Below are 20,675 nucleotides of genomic sequence, written 5' to 3' on the forward strand. Positions count from 1 at the left end.
AGACAGTCTCACTCTGTCACTCAGGCTGGAGTGCAGTAGAGTGATCTTTGCTCACTGCAACCTCGGCCTCCCAGGCTCAAGTGATTCTCCCACCTCAGCCTGCCAAGTAGCTAGGACCACAGGTGTGCACCACTATGCCTGGCTAACTTTTTGTAGCGACAGAGTTTCACCATGTTGCTCAGACTGGTCTCAAACTCCCGTACTCAAGCAATCTGCCCGCCTCGGCCTCCCAAAGTGTTGGGATTACAGGCATGAGCCACTGCACCCAGCCCTTAGATTCATGATCTAATTTAATACCATAACCTTATAAGATATGTACTATTATTACTATCTCATTCTATAGATGTGGAAGCTGAGGCATAGAGAATTTAAGTAACTTGCCCAATGTTATACAGCCAGGTAGGTGACAGAACTGGGGTTCAAATCCAAGACTACTTCAGTGCTTGTGCTGTTAACCACGACGGGCAATATGAGTACTCTATACTGCCCATCCTGTTCTACGCTAGACATTTCCATTTTGTACATTTGGGTCTTCCTTTCCGGAGGTGATTTAACTGGAGTCATGGTATTTGTCTTTCCCAGTAGACTGTGTTCTCCTAGAAAGGAAGGCCTTTTCATTCCTTTATCCTTTGTGCCTGGCATAGAGTATGACTCAATAAATGTATAAATATGTGAACTCAGGAAAGATTCCAGTCTCTCTGTACCTCAGTTTTTTGTCTGTGAAATGGTGGGTTTGGACTAGGTGACCTTTGAGATCTTTTGCAGCTTTGAAAGACTTGGATCCCAGAGTTTTATTTTGGCCATGTTTCTTATAACTCTCATCAGGTACTCAGTAAATACTAGTGAATGACTGAATGAATGAATGAATGAAGATATAATTCTTCTTCTCCTTTTTTTTTTTTTTTTTTTTTTTTTCTGAGACGGAGTCTCTCTGTTGTCCAGGCTGGAGTGCGGTGGCGCGACCTTGGCTCACTGCAACCTCTGCCTCCTGGGTTCAAGTGATTCTCCTTCCTCAGCCTCCTGAGTAGCTGGGACTACAGGTGCGTGCCACCATGCCTGGCTATTTTTTTGTATTTTTAGTACAGACAGGGTTTCACCGTGTTAGCCAGGATAGTCTCCATCTCCTGACCTCGTGATCCGCCCGCCTTGGCCTCCCAAAGTGCTGGGATTATAGGTGTGAGATTATAGGCGTAAGCCACCACGCCTGGCCTATAATTATTCTTAATAATCTGTGCTCATAATTAACATTGGGATGACAGAATTAAAAATGGTGATGGGGAAGGAGTAGACAAAAGGGCTTATATATAACCTCTTATTCCATCACCTTTGACTTTGGAATTCAGTCAAAACCTCATGCTGTGGCAGATACCCTGGCAGATTCCCATTTAAATTCCCATTCCAATACCTGCCACCCCCAGCTCACCCTTGCTTTTTTTTCAGGTCACTTTTTTTTTTTTTTAAAGAGATGGAGTCTTGCTCTGTTGCCTAGGCTGGAATGCAGTCGTGCGATCTTGGCTCACTGCAAGCTCCGCCGCCTGGGTTCACACCATTCTCTTGCCTCAGCCTCCCGAGTAGCTGGGACTACAGGTGCCTGCCACCACGCCCGGCTAATTTTTTTTTGTATTTTTAGTAGAAACGGGGTTTCACTGTGTTAGCCAGGATAGTCTCGATCTCCTGACCTCGTGATCCACTGCCTCGGCCTCCCAAAGTGCTGGGATTACAGGCGTGAGCTGGGCCTGGCCTTTTTCAGGTCACTTTTTTATTATGGCTTAATAACACATCTACTTCCAGAAGGAATTTAATATGTCAGTCGATCAGTAAGGGGGTTAGGAGAAGAGGGGAAGGACAGATGAAGATGAAGAGGAATGTTTTAATTCTTTGAGTGCAAGGACTATTTTTCTCATCTTTGTACGTTCCTCAGTGCCTTGCTCAGTGCTTGGCACATAGTCCATATCAATATATTTATTGAGTAAATAAGAATGCTTGTAGGTGTGGATTCTGTCAAGGATAAAGGGAATGTTGACTAAATCGCAAAGTGTGACTGGCATGCGTACTATTTGACCATATCAGTATTTGTTTTTAAACTGCCTATGAAATATTTTCATTGAATTCATTTAGATTAATGCCAAATTGGTCCTTACCAGTGAGTCATCGGCACTGCTTTCTGCTCCCATAGCTCCCTGTACAGATTTCCGTCAGCACTTACCATATCATATTGTCTCTTCCATTAGGCAGGGAACTCCTTGAGGGGACTGCACCTTATCATTTTTTTCATCATTGTATTTTCAGCACCTAATCTTGCACAGTGGCTAGCATGGAGTAGTTATTCAAATATTTATTGAACTTGAATTTTTATTTTTTATTTTTTCGAGACAGAGTCTCGCTCTGTTTGCCCAGGCTGGAGTGCGATCTTGGCTCACTGCAACCTCCGCCTCCTGGGTTCAAGTGATTCCTGCCTCAGCTTCTAGAGTAGCTGGGATTACAGACACTGCCACCACGCCCAGCTAATTTTTGTGTTGGAAAATGAATCTTAAATCTAGTCCATCCACCCATGTTGAGCATCCCCAGAAAATGGACACCAGTGTGTATGTGAACCCGTCTAATGATAGCAAGCTAATCATTCCATGGTCAGACTATTGCTTCTGAATGCCTCTGTCGGAGTGTCCCTCAGATTGGATTAGATTCTTATTTCTGTATTGCTTCAACTTTTTAGTCCTCGTCATACTTTTTCCCAGATTCTGCTTCTTTGCATCTCTGACTTGCCATGGCACAAACACTGCCAGAGAATGCCTCTGGGGGATGTAGGCCCCAGTACTCCTGGCTTTATTTGGTCTGAAATCTTACTCAATGGAAGGCAATCCAATATAATCCATCTTGTGTCATTTCCCATCTCTATGTTATTTGTGTTTTCCCTTGAAGTCATTTGTTACCTTTATTCCTCAGAGAAAAATTTGTAGGTGAACATAAACTCATTAGTTCCCTCTAAAGTGCAACTTTCCCAAGAGGATGCTGGATCATGGCCATGGGGTTTTTGGCCCCGGGCAGCTAGGGAGAGACTGGAGAAAGGGGAGGCAGAGAGCATAACCCCTGCCAAGGTTTCTGTTCATTTTGTCCTCCTTTTTCACAGGGTGTTATCAGTAACTCAATGCATTCTGTTACTTAGAAGCCTCATGCGACATTTTACTCCCTGTTGCCCATAGGATTGAGCCTAATTACCTCTGAGCTTGTCATTTAGTGCCCTGCAAAAAGTCTTTTCTCCTATTTTAATGATAACAGGAATAGCTAACTTTTTTAGTGCATACTATGTGCCAGGCAGTAAAGTAAGCATTTTACAAGTGTAATCTCTTAATTCTTTTTTTTTTTCTTTTGAGACAGAGTTTTGCTCTTGTTGCCCAGGCTGGAGTGCAGTGGTAGATCTCTGCTCACCACAACCTCCGCCTCCTGGGTTCAAGCGATTCTTCTGCCTCAGCCTCCTGAGTAGCTGGGATTACAGACATGCGTCCCCATGCCTGGCTGATTTTGTGTTTTTAGTAGAGACGGAGTTTCTCCATGTTGGTCAGACTGGTCTCGAACTCCCGACCTCAGGTGATCCGCCCGCTTCGGCCTCCCAAAGTGCTGGGATTACAGGCGTGAGCTACTGTTCCTGGCCTTAATTCTTTTAAAAAACCTTTTATTTGAATTTATTTTATCCTGAATTTATTCTCCTACCGTACGTTTTTGTTTGATCCATTCCTTCTGGGATCTTTTTTTTCTGTGCAACCACCTCTTTTGGTTAAGTAATGATTTTCTCCTTTTTGGTAGGATCATCTCAGTGTGGCAGGGGAGCTCATGTATAGATTAATTTGGTCTTGAGCTCTGTAAATATGGCAGTGCATCTTGGGTGCTTCATGCACCTGGATATGTTCGATGACCAGATAACCTATTAATACATCTTGACTCTTTATTTTAACCTTTGAGATGGAGTCTCGCTCTTTCGCCCAGGCTGGAGTGCAATGGTGCGATCTTGGCTCACTGCAACCTTTGCCTCCCGAGTTCAAGCGATTTTCCCACCTCAGCCTCCCCAGTAGCTGGGATTACAGGCACCCGCCACCATGCCTGGCTAATGTTTGTATTTTTGTAGGATGGAGTTTCACCATGTTGGCCAGGCTGATCTTGAACTCCTGACCTCAGGCGGTCTGCCCACCTTGGCCTCCCAAACTGCTGGGATTACAGGTGTGAGCCACTGCACCTAGCTCATCTAAACTGTTAAGTTCAGCATTACTCTGCATTTTTCAGTGTGTGCAGCAAAAACTCACTCTTTTTGGGCCATGAACCCTGTGCCCAGCCTCACTGTTTGACTTAGGCACACTTACTGATGCCACATTGCTTCTATAAAGTGACATCTTTCAGATACTTTGTGGCTTTTTGGATTTGCATCGCCCCCCCAACTTCCCTCCACCCCCATGGCCTGGGCAGTTTCTTGCGTCTCCTTATATGAAGATTTTCATGTCTTGATTTGCATGATTTTGTGGGATGTTCTGGGTCAAATTAATAGGCAACCATTTTCACAGCTCATCTTGGGCTGCTTACTGGAAGAGGAAGAGCCAATTCTGTTTTAATACTGTTATGATCTTAATTTTCCAGATGAGAAAAACTGAGACACAGAAAAGTAATTTATTCAGGGTCACATAGCTTATAAGTGGAGGTGGTATTTGAACCTGGTGATACAACCTCATGTCTTCATGTTATAATGTACACTATTGCTGTTATACACTATGACATGGATTCACTATTTTCAAAAGTCACTATATATTTATTGTGCACTTAATTATGCCAGGTACTCTTTTTAGTCTTGGGAATTAATAAATGGATAAAGAGACTATCTCTGCTCTAAAGAGGTTATGGTCTAGTTGGGAGAGGAACCCATCAAGTGATAATGACAATATAGTATAATGAGTGGAGTTTTAAATTATGTACAAGATACCACAGATGTGCAGAAGAAGGAGTACTTAAGTCTATTTGGGAGCATTAAAGAAGACTTCCGATAGGGTATGGCATTTAGGCTGATTCTTTTTTTTTTTTTTTTTTTTTTTTTTTTTGAGACGGAGTCTCGGTCTGTCGCCCAGGCTGGAGTGCAGTGGCCGGATCTCAGCTCACTGCAAGCTCCACCTCCCGGGTTCACGCCATTCTCCTGCCTCAGCCTCCCGAGTAGCTGGGACTACAGGCGCCCGCCGCCTCGCCCGGCTAGTTTTTTGTATTTTTTAGTAGAGACGGGGTTTCACTGGGTTAGCCAGGATGGTCTCGATCTCCTGACCTCGTGATCCGCCGGTCTCGGCCTCCCAAAGTGCTGGGATTACAGGCTTGAGCCACCGCGCCCGGCCTAGGCTGATTCTTAAAAGTTTACCGTGTGGATAGGAGGCCTCTTTAGGCCAAGGTAAAAGCACATGTATAAAGGAATAAAGGCATGAAATCTCTAATCCTTAAGTATATGATTCATCACTAATGACATATTTACTGATAACTGCATGCTTTGTGCAAGTCACTGTGTTAGGAATTTGGGTTGAGAGAAAGCCATGTTTCTTGTATTTAGGGAATTTACAGTCTAGTTAGAAAAATAAGACTTGTAGTCCAGTTGGAAAGATAGTGGCCATAATTTTAAAACAGGAAGTACTAAATGTTTTTTTCCAGTAGAAAAAAAACAAAGTGTTGTAGGTGAAGTAAGTCCCTCTCATTGGTATGGCTAGGGAAGACTTCGTGGAGTTCGGCCTTCCTGGATGATTTGAATTTCATTAGAGCATTAGGAATGAACGCTCGAGGTAAATGTTGAGAGATGAGGATGTATTTGTGATTAGCAAGTAAGAGAAGAGTAAGAGCTAAATTAGAAAAGGTAGGTTGGGGCCAACATGAGGTTGATTTTTGAATGCCAGACTGAGGAGTTTGGATACATTTATTCATTCCTTCAGTCACCAATTATTGAGTGCTGATATATGCTAGATACTGTGCTGGGGACACAAAGATGAAAACTCTCTCAGGAGATTAATAGTCTCATGAGGTAAACCAGACATGGGAACAGATGATTGTAATATAGTGTCAGCATGTGTTAAGTACTGTGCTGACACAAAAGAGGGAGTGATTAACTCTGCTTCAGGAATCCTTAAAGACTTAATGGAGAAGGTGTTTGAGTTTGTTCTTGAGGATTAAGTTTGAGTTCAATAGATAGTCAAAATCAGTGAGGTAAGGAAGAGTGAGTGGTCCAGCAAAATGAAAAGATATGCAAGGCTTGGAGACGTTAAACAGCGTGGAATATTCTGGAAACTATACGAAGTTCTGTATGACTGGAATTTAGGTTAAACATAAGGGGATAGCAGTGAGTGACTGTGCTAAAAAGCCTGGGCTGTAGAGAGCCACTGAAGAGTCTTGAGCAGAGGAGTAACATGTTAGATCTGTGTCTCAATGACCAAGTCTAGTTGAAGTTTGGAAGTTACTTTTGGAGGGATCAGGTTGGAAAAAGGAGAATAAATCAGTTAGGAGATATTGCAGTACTTGAGGAGCGAGATGATGGGGACCTGAGCTTGAGCAAAGACAATAGGGTGGAGAAAAGTGAGCAGCTATAAAAGTGTTAAATAGCAGTGCTTTCACTTATTTGTGTTTTGCCCTTTATTTATCTCCCTAATTCATTCACTCATGTATTCAGTAAACATTTATTAAGTTTGTGGTCTGTATTAATTATTCATTATTTCCTTCTTCAAATACTTGTGACTTCAGTGTCAAACATTTTTCTAGGTCCTGGTAATTCAGCAGTGAACAAGACAACCGAGGTCCTTGCTCATATTAGGTTTAGTTTCTAACGTGGTAAAGCAGATAACAAATAAACAGGATAACTCCAGATGGTGACAAGTGCTTTGAGAAAAGTAACATAATGTGATAAAGATGACTGGAAGAGAAGGGCTACTTTAAATAGGGTGGTTATGGAAAGCCTCGGAGGAAATGCTATTTGAACCAAGACCTGAATGGTGAAGACGTAGCAATTTCCAGATTTGGAAGCACATATGTTTCAGGTGAAGGTTCTAAGTACAAATTAATGGGAATGAGCAAGGTATGTCCTGGGACCAAAAAGAATGCCAGGGCGAGGCCGGGCGCGGTGGCTCAAGCCTGTAATCCCAGCACTTTGGGAGGCCGAGACGGGCGGATCACGAGGTCAGGAGATCGAGACCTTCCTGGCTAATACGGTGAAACCCCGTCTCTACTAAAAAATACAAAAAACTAGCCGGGCGAGGTGGCGGGCGCCTGTAATCCCAGCTGCTCGGAGGCTGAGGCAGGAGAATGGCGTGAACCCGGGAGGCGGAGCTTGCAGTGAGCTGAGATCCGGCCACTGCACTCCAGCCTGGGCGACAGAGCGAGACTCTTGTCTTAAAAAAAAAAAAAAAAAAAAACTAGCCGGGCGACGAGGCGGGCGCCTGTAGTCCCAGCTACTTGGGAGGCTGAGGCAGGAGAATGGCGTAAACCCGGGAGGCGGAGCTTGCAGTGAGCTGAGATCCCGCCACTGCACTCCAGCCTGGGCGACAGAGCCAGACTCCATCTCAAAAAAAAAAAAAAAAGAATGCCAGTGCGACAGATCATAGTTAGCAAAGGAAAAATGGTGTTGTATGAGGTCAGGGAGTCTGGCAAGGTCAGATTTATAAGGCCTTGTAGCTGCTGCGGTACATGTTGAATTTTTTTGAGAGTATAATGAGAAGACTTTGATTGGGTTTCAAAATGGGAGTGATGTGAGCTGATTTACATTTTTAAAAAGACCTTTCTGGCTGCTTTGAGAAGAATGGATTGTAGGAGGTGACTCAATGAGAGGGTTAGGAGGTTATTGTAATAGTCCAGATGGGAGATGATAGTGTTTCAGAGTTGAGGGTGTGTGTTAGTCCTTTTGGGCTGCTATAGTAAAATACCTTAGACTGGGTAATTTATAAACAGCAGAAATTTGGCCGGGCACAGTGGCTCACGGCTGTAATCCCAGCACTTTGGGAGGCTGAGGCGGGCGGATTACTTGAGACCAGAAGTTTGAGACTAGCCTGGCCAACATGTTGAAACCCTGTTTCTATTAAAAATACAAAAAAATTAGCTGGGCATGTTAGCAGGCACTGGTAATCCCTGCTACTCAGGAGGCTGAGTCAGGAGAATCACTTGAACCTGGGAGGCGGAGGTTGCAGTGAGCCAAGATCGTGCCACTGCACTCCAGCAAGACTGTCTGAAAACAAAGAAAAAAAAAAAAAAAATATATATATATATATGTACACACACACAGAAAAATATATCACAGTTCTGGAGGCTGGGAAGTCTAAATTCAAAGTTCTAGCAGATTTGATGTCTGGCAAGGGCTCTGTGCTTCAAAGGGGGCTCCTTGTTGCTATGTCCTCACGTGGCAGAAGGGACACATAGCCTCCCTAAAGCCACTTTTTTTTTTTTTTTTTGAGACGGAGTCTCGCGCTGTCACGCAGGCTGGAGTGCAGTGGCCGGATCTCAGCTCACTGCAAGCTCCGCCTCCCGGGTTCACGCCATTCTCCTGCCTCAGCCTCCCGAGTAGCTGGGACTACAGGCGCCCGCCACCTCGCCCGGCTAGTTTTTTGTATTTTTTAGTAGAGACGGGGTTTCACCGTGTTAACCAGGATGGTCTCGATCTCCTGACCTCGTGATCCACCCGTCTCGTCCTCCCAAAGTGCTGGGATTACAGGCTTGAGCCACCGCGCCCGGCCTTAAAGCCACTTTTGTAAGGGCACTAATCCCATTCATGAGGTCTCCACCTTCACGACCTAATCACCTCCTAAAGGTTCCCTCCACCTCTGAATACTATTGCATTGGAGATTAGATTTCAACATATGAATTTTGGGGAACACAAACATTCAAACCATAGCAGGGATAGCAGAGATGATGGAGAAAAGTAGATAAATTTAGAATATGTTTTGAAATAGAGCCTACAGGACTTGCTGGTGGATTGGATATGTAATGTAAAGGAAAGAAAATAATCAAGCTTGACTTTTATATTTTTTGGAATTTTTTGCTTTGACTTAAATAAATGGCATCACCATGGTACCATTTAATGTTAATTAGGTACCATTTAGTGTTAATTAGGACGTTTGGACATTGTTCTGGTACTCTGAAGATCTGGCTTTTTATCTTAGCTCTGCTATGCAGCTGTTATCTGTGACATGTCAATAGATAATGCTGTCAGCTTTAAAATAATAATGAAGTCATTTGTTCTGCCAGCCTCATGTGTGTGTTGGGAGAATCCTGTTCACTTGTTTATTGATTGGTCACACACTGCGAATTTACCAAGGTACTGCATTAGATGTGAAAGATAACAAAGACACAGGCCTTGCTCTCAGGCTCTCATGATGTAGTACAAAAGTTAGTAAACAGATGTAATAATTGCTATAATACGAAGAAGCAGAGATTTCAGGGAGCACCAGAAATGGCAGGCAAGGGATCAGAAAAGGTATCCCTAGAAGTGATACCATAGCTGAGTGTGAAAGTGACTAGAAATTAACCAGCTAAAGAAAGAATAGAAGAGCCCTCTAGGCAGGAGGAGCAGCATGTGCAAGGTGGGAGGTGAGAAAGGGAATGGCACCTTCAGGGAACTGTATGCAGTTTAGTATTACTGGAACCTCAGAGTAGAAGGTGGGGAGTAATGATAAAGTAGGGAGACTGGAAAGGGAGGCAGATGTGATGACACATAAGGCCTTATATGCTGTGCTGAGGAGTTTGGATTTTTTATCTGTAGCTGATGATTAGCTATAGAAGAGCTTTAAGAATTTAGGTTGGCCAGGCGCAGTAGCTCATGTCTGTAATCCTAGCACTTTGGGAGGCTGAGGTGGCAGGATCACTTGAGGTCAGGAGTTCCAGACCAGCTTGGGCAACATGATGAAACCCCGTCTCTACTAAAAATACAAAAAATTAGCCAGGCATAGTGCTGTGCACCTGTAATCCCAGCCACCTGGGAGACTGAGGCAGGAGAATGACTTGAAGCTGGGAGGTGGAGGTTGCAGTGAGCCGAGATTGTGCCACTGCACTCCTGCCTGGGCAAAAGAGTGAGACTCCGTCTCAAAAAAAAAAGGAACTTAGGTGAATGACATGGATCAGATGTGCATTATAGAAAGATCATTCTTGGGGCAGAAATGGAGGAGGGATTAAGGGACAGGAAAAATTTGCCTTAATCCCAGCAAGTAGGGCTTCCAGATTTATCTAATTCTAAAATGCACATAATTTCTGATGTATTATATATACTGCAGAAGAGCATATGTTAAGTCCCAAAGGAGCTGGGAGCAGAGGAAGGTAAAACTGGAAAGACAGCTAGGGGTCAGGTCATGGCCTTGTGTGGTCCTGAGAGCTTACTCTCAGTGCTCCTGTGGAGGGCATTGTGTAGTCTACTAAGCAGTTCTTACTTTCACAGACAGCATTAGGACACCAGAAGATTTGAACTTGGGTGACACAGTGACTCATGAAGTACATGAGGTTGAAGAACCTGGATTAAGTTTGTAGACTGAGTAATAGGAAGGAAGGAAAAGATAGTAGATATATTTCTTATCCCACTGACCTAGGCCTTCTGATACTACCAGCTGTGAACTTTGGTTTTCCCTTCTCCCTAAAGCTTCCTTCAGTCCTAGCTGTATGCTATGTTAAGTTTGGAAAGTATTTACTGCTGGCTATTAAAGATCAAGTAGGATTATGTTAGTATTTCTCTTATAAGGAAGAGTCACTTTTTTTTTTTTTTTTTTTTGACAGGGTCTCGTTCTGTTACCCAGGCTGGAGTTCAGTGGTGTGATCATGGCTCACTGTAGTCTGAACCTCCTGGGCTCAAGTGATCCTCCTGCCTCAGCCTCCTGAGTAGCTGGGACTACAGGTGTGTGCCACTACACCTGGCTAATTTTTAAATTTTTTGTAGAGATGGAGTCTTGCTATGTTACCCAGGCAGATCTCCCAACTCCTGGCCTCAAGTGATCCTCCTGCCTCGGCCTCCCAAAGTGTTGAGATTACAGGCATGAGCCACCATGCCTGGCCAAGATTCACTTTTATTTATTTATTTTTAAGATTTTTAATTTTTTTCACATGGCCACTGTGTCAAAAGGAGTCACTTTTAAACTTAGCAGCCATTGGCTGTTTCAGATGGCTTTCCCAGTTCCTCTGGATTCTTCTGCAATATCATCCCTACTGTTTGTTCAAGAGAGAGTTACTCAGTGTCTGAGTATTTTCCAAGCATTCGCTTTGTGTCTAGTACTAAGTGTGAAGGGGATGCTGAACAAGTAAGCCATTTATCCTTGTTTCCAAAGCAGTTAATATTATTTAACATGTCTGTCATTTATTGAACACATACCGTATACCAGATTACGAGCTAGTTCTCTGAAATACAAAGAATGAGACTCAAAAGATCCTTGAACGATTTCAGATCCACTAGGATGGCTAAATGGGAAAAATTGTTTGCAAATCATATATTAATAAGATATTTGTCTGTAGAACATATAAAGAGCTTTTACAACTCATCAATAAAAAAAAAAAAAACCTAGTAAAAAATGGGCAAAAGGTCAGGTCCAGTGACTTAAACCTGTAATTCCAGCACTTTGGGAGGCTGTGGAGGGTGGATCGCTTGAACCCGGGAGTTCAAGACCAGCTTGGGCAACACAGGGAGACCCCGTCTCCCCTGAAAATAAAATATAGCCAGACATGGTGGCTCGTTTCTGTAGTCCCTGCTGCTTGGGAGGCTGAGGTGGCAGTATCACTTGAGCCCAGGAGGTCGAGGCTGCAGTGAGCTATGTTTGTGCCACTGCACTCCAGCCTGGGAGTAAGACTCTGTCTTTAAAAAAAAAGAAAGAAAGAAAAATTCACACAGAAACTTATACACAAGAGTTGATAGGAACGTTACTCACAATAGCCCCAAAGTAGAAACAACCTGAATGTCCATCAACTGATGAAAGGGTAAATAAAATTGTCTGGCTATACAATGGAATAGTATTTAGTAAGAAAAGGAATGAACTCCTGATAACTGCTATAACATGGGTGATGGGTGATCCTTGAAAACTTTTTTTTTTTTTTTTGAGACAGAGTCTTCCTCTGTTGCCCAGGTTGGAGTGCAGTGGCGCGATCTCGGCTCACTGCAAGTTCTGCCTCCCAGGTTCACGCCATTCTCCTGCCTCAGCCTCCCGAGTAGCTGGGACTACAGGCGCCCGTCACCACGCCCGGCTAATTATTTGTATTTTTAGTAGAGACGGGGTTTCACCGTGTTAGCCAGGATGGTCCCGATCTCCTGACCTCATGATCTGCCCGCCTTGGCCTCCCAAAGTGTTGGGATTACAAGCGTGAGCCACCATGCCTGGCCGAAAACATTTTGATAAGTGAAGGAAGACAGTCACAAAAGATCACACACTCAATAAATGAATTTATTTATTTTTGAGATAAGGTCTTGCTGTGTTGTCCAGGCTGGTCTGTAACTCCTGACTCACACGATTTTCCCCCTCACCCTCCACAGAGTAGCTGGGTTTACAGGCATATGCTATCACACTCAGCTGCTGCATGAATTCATTTGTATGAAAGGTCCAAAAAAGGCAAATATATAGCAGTATAAAAGAAATTAATGGTTACCAGGGTTTGGGGGTGGGAATGAGGAGTTAGTAAATGAGCATGAGGTTTTTTTTTTTTGTTCTGTGTTTTTTTGTTTGTTTGTTTTATGATGGAAATGATTTAAAATAAGATGGTTGCATCTTATTTTATTTTATTTATCATTATGTTTTTGGAGAGAGTCTCCCTCTGTTACCCAGGCTAGAGTGCAGTGGTGCCGTCTCAGCTCACTGCAGCCTCTGCCTCCTGGGTACAAGTGGTTCTCCTGCTTCAGCCTCCTGAGTAGCTCGGATTACAGGTGCTCGCCACCACGTCTGGCTCTTTTTTTTTTGATACAGTCTCGCTCTGTCACCTAGGCTGGAGTGCAATTGTGTGATCTCGGCTTGCTGCAACGTCTGCTTCCCGGGTTCAAGTGATTCTCCTGCCTCAGCCTCCCTAATAGCAGGGATTACAGGCATGCGCCACCACACCTGGCTAACTTTTGTATTTTTAGTAGAGACAGGGTTTCACCATGTTGCCCAGAGTGGTCTCAACCTCCTGACCTCAGGTGACCTGCCTACCTGGCCTCCCAAAGTGTTAGGATTACAGATGTGAGCCACCGTGCCTGGCTGGTTGCATCTTATTTTAAATATACTAACAGTAATTGAATTTCTCACTTAAAATGGATGATATGGCTAAGCATGGTGGCTCACACCTGTAATCCAATCACTTTGGGAGTCTGGTGCCGGAGGATCACTTGAACCCAGAAGTTTTAGACCAGCCTGGGCAAATATATTGAGACCCCATCTCTACAGAAAATGGAAAAATTACCTTGGCATGGTGGCATGTGCCTATAGTCCTAGCTACTCAGGAGGCTGAGGCAGGAGGATCCCTTGAGCCCAGGAGGTTGAGACTGCAGTGAGCTATGATCAAGCCACTGTGCTACAACCTGAGTGACAAAGTAAAAGTAAGACCTGTCTCAAAAAAAAAAAAAAAAAAAAAAAAAAAAAAAAAATATATATATATATATATATATATATATATGGCAGTGAAAGAGTGAAGGTGAGGGGAGAATTCTAGAGAGAAAAGACGGCAGCAGCCAAAGAAAGCACTGAGGGATGAAAGAGATAGATGGTTTAGTGTGGCTGGAATATAAGCCATTTGGTGGAGAGTGGTGAAATAAGATAGCTGGGTGGGCCATATTATGAAGTCCCTTGTGTGTCCTACTAAGGAGTTTGAACTTTAACCCCAAGGCAATAGAAAGTCATTAAAGTTTCTCAAAGTAGTAGGATGATGCAGTCAGGTGTGTGTCTAATAAAGATCACTGTGTCTGCTCCTGTGTCATGAATCTGTGCTGGCAAGGTTAGAGTCTAGGAGATCATTTTGGAGGCCATTGCAATTGTTAGAGAAAGAGCAAGGGATAAAGTCTGAACTAAGGCACTATGGCAATGAAAAACTCAAGGGAGATTTTATAGATGTTTAGATATGATCAGCACATGAACCGTCCAGGCTGTAAAGGCCTGAGGAGTTTATAGGATAGTTCTGTTCTGAAGGATTCTGGAGGAAATGACACCTGGATTGGATCTTTAGAGATGGGTAAAATGTTTGGGTATATGGAAAACTGCAGTGCATATAGGAAAGAGAGAGAGAGGAGGACCAGGTAAGGAGGAAGCCAGACTGAAAAATAGGAATTTGATGGGATAGCAATTGAAGAACCAAAGAAGCAAACTTAGGTGCTCCCAAATTTGAAAAGTTTAATTTAAAAAGCTTTTTGGCCAGGTGCAGTGGCTCACGCCTGTAATGCCAGCACTTTGAGAGGCTGAGGCGGTTGGATCACTTGAGGTCAGAAGTTTGAGACCAGTCTTGTCAACATGGTGAAACCCTATCTTTACTAAAAATAAAAAAATTAGCCTGGTGCGGTGGTGTGCACTTGTAGCCCCAGCTACTTGGGAGGCTGAGGCACGAGAACCGCTTGAACCTGGAAGGTGGAGGTTGGAGTGACCTGAGATTGCGCCACTGTACCCCAGCCTGGGCAACAGAGTGAAACTGTCTCAAAAAACAAAAACAAAAACTTACCAACTCAACTGCCCTGGAGGATGTGCTTTCTGATGATGGTAGGGGGGGTGGGAGTGAAGGGCAGGCAGCAGCTGCAGCAGCCACATCTGCTGTTACAGCCAACATCTACTTTCACTCTACTGCCCAAAGTATGCCACCCTTGTCAGGCTAAGCATATCCAGTGTCTGCATGATCTCCAGCTGATTTATGACTTTGGTGGCCTGAAAGATGAGGTGTCCACTTCAACTTACTGGCCTTGAATTCTTGGCAAAGCTAAGGAGTTGGGGAAGAATGTGAATGAGAGGAGAATGGGGAGCTACAAATGTGGTAGCCTGTGAACCTTTGGACTTCACTTGTTATCTTAATCACACAGAAGACCACAGTATCTGAACCCCACCAGATAGAGACAGTCAGCCTGGTTGTGCTGAACCTACCAGGTTGATGAGCTAGCCAATCTTTTTCTCTGGGGCTTACACAGCATTTTGTGTATATGTCAAAGGTTATCCTTATCATATTATATTATGTTTAATAGTCTGTCTCTCCCTACTTCTTGGACTGTGAATACATCAAGGGCAAAGGTTGGGCTTATTCCTCTCTAATGTTTTGTGAAAGAATGAAGTCTCGGCTGGGCATGGTGGTTCATGCCTGTAATCCTAGCACTTTGGGAGGCTGGGGTGAGTGGGTCACTTGAGCCCAGGAGTTCAAGAGCAGCCTGGACAACATGTGGAGACCCCTTATCTGCAAAAAATTTAAGAATTAGTTAAGAATTAGCTGGGTGTCGTGGTGCATGCCTATAGTCCCAGCTACTCAGGAAACTGAGGCGGGAGGATTGCTTGTGCCTGGAAAGTCGACACTGCAGTGATCTATGATTGCACTACCGCACTCCAGCTTGGGCGACAGAGTGAGATCCTGTCTCAAAAAAACAAAAACAGGCCAGGCATGGTGGCTAATGCTTGTAATCCCAACACTTTGGGAGGCCCAGGCAGGCAGATCACTTGAGGTCAGGAGCTCAAGACCAGCCTGGCCAACATGGTGAAAACCCCATCTCTACTAAAACTACAAAAATTAGCTGAGTGTGGTGGTGCGTGTCTATAATCCCAGCTACTTGGGAGGCTAAGGGAGGAGAATCGCTTGAACCCAGGAGGCCAAGATCGTGCCACTGCACTCTAGCCTGGGCGACAGAGTAAGACTTCATCTTAAAACACACATACACGGCCAGGCGCGGTGGCTCACATCTGTAATCCCAGCACTTTGGGAGGCCGAGGTGGGTGGATCACGAGGTCAGGAGTTCAAGACCAGCCTGGCCAAGATGGTGAAACCCCATCTCTACTGAAAAAAAATACAAAAAATTATCGGGGCGTGGTGGCACGCACCTGTAATCCCAACTATTCTGAAGGCTGAGGCAGAGAATTACTTAAACCTGGGAGGCAGAGGTTGCAGTGAGCCAAGATTGCATCAGTGCACTCCATCCTGGGTGCAGAGCAAGACTCCGTCTCAAAAACAAAACACAGCAACACATACACACACACAAAACACAGACAAAAAACCCCAAAAACCACAAAAAAAGAATTCTCTTTTGTGTAGTTGATCAGTCTTCAATATAGAAGGATCAGCTGAGTTGTGTGAAATGCTAAGTTGCTTAGCCAAAGAGGTAGAGGATTGGGTTTCAGAGTTTAGGGTCCTTTACAGTTAGCAGATGCTTGAAGCCAGGGTGGGAGGTCATCCTCTGAGTGATGGACATTTTTGGTGTATGCATATGGTAGTCGCTTGGTAGATTTTTATTGATATAGCTGGGCATGGTGGCTCACGCCTGTAATCCCAGCACTTTGGGAGGCCGAGGTTGGTGGATCACTTATGTCAGGAGTTTGAGACTGGCCTGGCCAACAGGTTGAAACCCTGTCTCTACTAAAAATACAAAAATTAGCCAGTCGTGATAGCTTGCACCTGTAATCCCAGCTTCTGGGGAGGCTGAGGCAGGAGAATCGCTTGAACCCGGGAGGTGGAGGTTGCAGTGAGCAGAGATTGTGCCATTGCACAAGAGCAAAACTCCGTCTCAAAAAAAAAAAAAAAAAAAAAATGCAGTAATGAAAGTCATCTAAGCCAACTCTCTCATTTTATAAATGAGGAAACTGAGGTGTAGAGAGGGGTACCCTATCCATTGACATACAGCAAGTAAAGACCTGTGCCAGATTAGGATGTACATTGTTTTTTTCTTCACTGAGAAGGGTAGTTTGTTGCCCTGAACCAATTTTTTGGGGTGAAAAGTGGGAGTGAGATACAACCCAGGCCCCTGCAGACGGTAGTCCTCTGTAGTCCCAGCTGCATCGGAGGCTGGGGTGGGAGAATTGCTTGAGCCCAGGGATCTGAGGCTCTAATGTACAATGATCATGCCTGTGAATAGCCACTTTACTCCAGGCTGGGCACCATAGTAAGACCCTGTCTCTTTAAAAAAAAAAAAAAAAAAAAAAAAACATGGATAAAGGCTATGAATAGACTTTTTCTCCAAAGAAGATACACAAATGGCCAAAGAGCACATGAAAATAAGTTCAACATCATTTAGCTATCAGGGAAATGGAAAATCAAAACCACATTGAGATACCATTTCATACTCCCTGGATGCTTTAATCAGAAAGAGATTATAAGTACTGGGAAGGATATGGAGAAATTGGAACCCTCACACACTGCTGGTGGGACTATAAAATGGTACAGCTGCTATAGAAAACAGTTTGCTAGTTGCTTAAAAGGTTAAGCAGAGACTTACCATATAATCCAGCAATTCTACTTCTAGGTATACACTCGAGAAATGCAAACATATATTCACACAGAAATTTAAAGATGGATGTTCATAGTAGCATTATTTATAATAGCAAAAAAGTAGAAACGATGCCAACATTCATCAGCTGATGAATGGATAAATAATGTGATGTTTATACAATGGAATATTCTGTGGCAATACAAAGGAATGAACTACAGTACATGCTACAAAGTGGATGAACCTTGAAAGAATTATGCAAAGTGAAAAGAAGCCAGTCACAAAACACCATATGTTTATGATCCCATTTATATGAATTGTCTAGAATAGGCAAATCTATAGATAGAGACAGAAAGTAAATTAGTGGTTGCCTTGGGCTGCAGGGAGAAGGGAGTGACGGCTAACTGGCTCATGATTTTATTTTGAGGTGACAAAAATGTTCTCAACTTAGATAGTGGTGATAGTGGCACAATTTTGTGAATATACTAAAAATCTCTGAATGGTATACTGAATTTAAAAAAATTTTAAATTGACAATTTATATATTTGTGTAAGTTTGTGGAATACAGAGTGATGTTATAATTTATAAATACATGGCCAGGCTCGGTGGCTCACGCCTGTAATCCCAGCACTTTGGGAGGCTGAGGCGGGCAGATCACTTGAGGTCAGAAGTTTAAGACCAGCCTGGCCAACATGGTGAAACCCTGTCTCTACTAAAAATACAAAAATTAGCTGGGTGTGGTGGCATATACCTGTAATCCCAGCTACTCAGGAGGCTGAGGCGAGAGAATCACTTGAGCCTGGAAGGCAGAGGTTGCAGTGAGCTGAGATTGCGCCGCTGCACTCTAGCTGGGTCAATAGAGCGAGACTCTTGTCTCGGAAAAAAAAAAAAAAAATTATAAATACAATGTGGAATAATTAAATCAAGCTAGTAACATATCGATCATCTCAAATACTTAACATTTTTTGTGGTGACTACACTTAAAAATTAACTCTCAGCAATTTTGAAATGTACAATATTCTGTTATGAACAGTATTACCCATGCTGTACAATAGAACTCAAAGAAAAAAAATATTCCTCTTGTCTGAGATTTTGTACAGAATAGTACATTTTATTTATTTTTTTAGAGATAGGGTCTTGCGCTGTCACCCAGACTGGAGTGCATTGCTGTGATCAGGGCTCACTGCAGCCTCAAACTCCTGGGCTTAAGCAATCCTCCTGCCTTAGCCTCCCAAGTAGCTGGGACTACAGGCACATGCCACCACGCCTGGCTAATTTATTTATTTATTTTTTGTGGAGATGGGTTCTCGCTGTGTTGCCCGGGCTGGTCTCAAATTCCTGGCCTCCAGAGATCCTCTGCCTCAGACTCCCAAAGTGCTAGGATTACAGGCATAAGCCACCATGCCCAACCTCAGAGTAGCACACTTTAAATGGATGAATTTTATGGTATGTGAGTTAGATCTCTGTAAATTTGTTAAATAAAGAGTCAAGTGTACAGGTGCATATGGCTGTAGATGCAATTTTTGAATGTGAGTGCTGGGATGTAGTAGCAGTGCTTCTCAAACTTTAATGTACATATGAATTACTTCAGTATTTTATTAAAATTCAGATTCTGACTCAGGAGGTCTGAGATGGAGTCTGCGATTTTCTGTTTCTTAACAAGCTCTCAGGGTACTCTTGGTGCTAGGCTGTAGACCACACTTAGCAAGGCAGTAGAAGATGTTTCTTCAATAAATGTGGTCCGTCTAAAGAGCCTTCTAGAGACCAGAAGGATTTGGCCAGAGTTTTGCAGTAAGGCAGAATGTGGTTTGGTTAAAGAAAGGACCTTAAGGAACAAAATGAGCAGCCTGCCTACAGATGCAGAGATCATAGAGTTTATGATATTTTGGGGGGACAGGAGACCTGTTTGTGGGCATACATTAGTGAATCGCTGAGTCTTTTTCACCTAAAAAAAATGTAGCAGTCAACTTCTCATCATTTTCCATCTTTGCAAAATTTTCTCTTGCTCTCTGCCTAGCATTTATTTTCGGTTTAACGTCTTTCAAATCTGGGCATGACCGGGGACCTTGTGAGATCCTAGTTGGGAGCGATTGGCTAGCATTAAGAAGCTGTAGGTCTTAGGAGTTAGATAAGGGCTCATGAATCAGTAAGTACCCTTACCTTGAGAGCCTTACCTAATTAGCCACCTGAGCTTTGGACAAGGTGCCTTCAGACTGGGTTAGTGCTTGGCCCCAAATGAATAAACTCCTTAATGAGAGAGCAAGTAAAGATGTCTTTCCAGATGGTACAGGTTAATTATAGCCATAGTTTATACCTTCCCTTATTTTTTTTACTTGAGCCAGAAGACTGGTTTGGATGTAACTTAAATAACCTTTTTTGGTCAGGAGGCAAATATTAAAGCCAGATCATGTCTTACTCTTAACATTTATAGTACTCCATGAAGTGCTAATGATCCTCGAAGCCTCAAGTCTAGTCTCAGCCTTAGGGCTTGCCCTTCTGAGCTGCTTTCCCTGAGGCTCTGACAGCATTGCTGTCCTCTGCTTCACCAACATTCAATTATCTCTATCCTCTTCTAGTAGTTTTAAAATATGTCCACTTTCCCAGGAGGAAAGGCAGTGAAATCACTTGATCACCTTAAATATACTTTATTCACAGCTCTATAATGAAGTCAGAAGTCTTATTTCTCTATTTTCTAGATGGAGAAACTAAGCCATAGATAGTAGCATGCTTGGTCCATTATGTCAAAGAGAGGCACCTTCATGCCTGGCCCAGTATTCCAGATTTTCCTAGTTTCCCCCTCATTGGATTTGCTTCCTTGAACAGGTAGTTGCTTTGTTTTGTTACATAGTTTTTAACATGATTTCCCTAGTGTCAGATGAATACTCCTTTCCCAGATGCTTGTTAGTTGTTTTTCAAGTGTTTGTTTACTCTATACAATTTAAGCATCTGCAGGTGAGGTGCTGGTTTGTCAGCATACTTGCTTCCCTTAATAAAGAGAATTTTCTTCAATTCCACAAGTACTCATTGAGTGCTTAATATATGCTCAGCTCTGTGCTATTCTCCTTGAAAGACATAAATCAGTATAAAGTGTGTTTTGGCTCTGAGGGAACTAATAGGTTCATGGGATGGAAGCAAATAAACATATACAGGGCCAGGACGAGGGTGAGGGAAACAAGGTGCTGGGGTATAAACTTTAGAGAGCCATCCATTCTTAAGGTCATGCAAGTGCAGGATGGGTACCTGAGAGTGTGTGCTTCCTTAAATTTTGAGCCCCAGGTCTCTTGCTTGCCCTATCCTGGTGCTAGAGACAAGC

The 20,675-nt window shown here is 43.4% G+C and overlaps 1 protein-coding gene across 7 annotated transcripts in view; it reads left to right on the forward strand.

Annotated features, from left to right (window-relative positions):
* The window catches only part of RNF121 (ring finger protein 121), a 68,567-nt gene that overhangs the window by 4,596 nt on the left and 43,296 nt on the right, over positions 1–20,675 (forward strand). Inside the window, exon 2 of one of the 7 annotated variants that reach the window (XM_065529568.1) lies at positions 10,750–10,867. The exons of the other annotated variants lie outside the window; for them this stretch is intronic. The gene's annotated coding sequence lies outside the window, so the exon portion shown is untranslated. The remainder of the gene's footprint in view (positions 1–10,749; positions 10,868–20,675) is intronic. 7 annotated transcript variants of the gene reach the window in all.

This window comes from Macaca fascicularis, chromosome 14, assembly GCF_037993035.2.
Source record: "Macaca fascicularis isolate 582-1 chromosome 14, T2T-MFA8v1.1".
Lineage (NCBI taxonomy): Eukaryota > Metazoa > Chordata > Mammalia > Primates > Cercopithecidae > Macaca > Macaca fascicularis.